Source organism: Brassica oleracea, chromosome C6 (assembly GCF_000695525.1).
Source record: "Brassica oleracea var. oleracea cultivar TO1000 chromosome C6, BOL, whole genome shotgun sequence".
Taxonomy (NCBI): Eukaryota; Viridiplantae; Streptophyta; class Magnoliopsida; order Brassicales; family Brassicaceae; genus Brassica; species Brassica oleracea.
Genome location: NC_027753.1, coordinates 26,241,192 through 26,241,928, shown reverse-complemented (window position 1 = coordinate 26,241,928; position 737 = coordinate 26,241,192).

Here is a 737-nt window from a genome sequence, read left to right as displayed (position 1 = left end):
AAATAATAAATTAACAATATTTACATTTTATATCATTATAAAATATCAAAAATAATAATATTATAATAAATATAAAATTTATATTTAGAAAGTTATAGTTTAAACTTTTTAAAAATTATAGAAAATATTTTCATTTTAAAGTTTTATAATATTAATTAAAATATAATAGATATATTTTAGTATTTTTATAATTCCAATTTAAATTTTTTATTGAATATTTTTATTTTTGTAGCGGGAAAACCAGTCATACCCTTAGTCTCAAGCAAATGACTAAATCCCAATGTCACAATCAACTTAGAATTTGGCAACGGCGCCAATTTGATGATAGGGGTTTCAAGGCCCCTAATCAAATGTTGTAATATATAAGATGTCAAACCAGTCCTAAGTGATTATGATGCAAAGGGAATGCAAGACCATGCTTAATCTAAGTGCTACCAGTTTTTGAGATGATTTGAAACTAGATTACTACCTAAAATGCAATAAAGGACAAAGCTTTCTTTCTTATAAGAAGGGAGAACTCATGGGCTATGGGAATTGATCTTGGGTGATCAAGATTCAACCTAAAGGTGTCAACTTTTAACCAATCTATATCTACCTTAGGCCTAGACACAATCCTAATCAAACTCTATCCCTAGATGAATTCAAACATCAAATTCCTTTGGTTGAATGTTATCTAAGTAATCATTAATCTCAAGTCTACTAGCCATCTTAACACCTTTAACAACAAATCCCTTTGG